The following is a 248-nucleotide window of genomic DNA, read 5'->3' as shown; positions in this document are numbered from 1 at the left end:
AAGGCATGGGGGGGAGGGGGGGGGAGGTGGTATGTGCCCCTGGATCAGGGCAGGCGGGGCTGGAGCTCTCCTGGGCTGTACTCTGGGTGGGTGGCAGGGCCTGTGGGGGGTGCTATGGCCCCCCACATAGCCTCCTCTTTGCTTCCCGTTCCACCCCGCTGCCTGCTGCCCGCCCCAATCTGGGGGCATGCCCTCCCCCACATGCCCTCCTGCCGCTCACCCAGCCAGGGCAGGATGGGCATGGGACA

The sequence above is a fragment of the Alligator sinensis genome, unplaced genomic scaffold (assembly GCF_000455745.1).
Source record: "Alligator sinensis unplaced genomic scaffold, ASM45574v1 scaffold147_1, whole genome shotgun sequence".
Lineage (NCBI taxonomy): Eukaryota > Metazoa > Chordata > Crocodylia > Alligatoridae > Alligator > Alligator sinensis.
Note: the sequence above shows the minus strand (reverse complement) of the source record.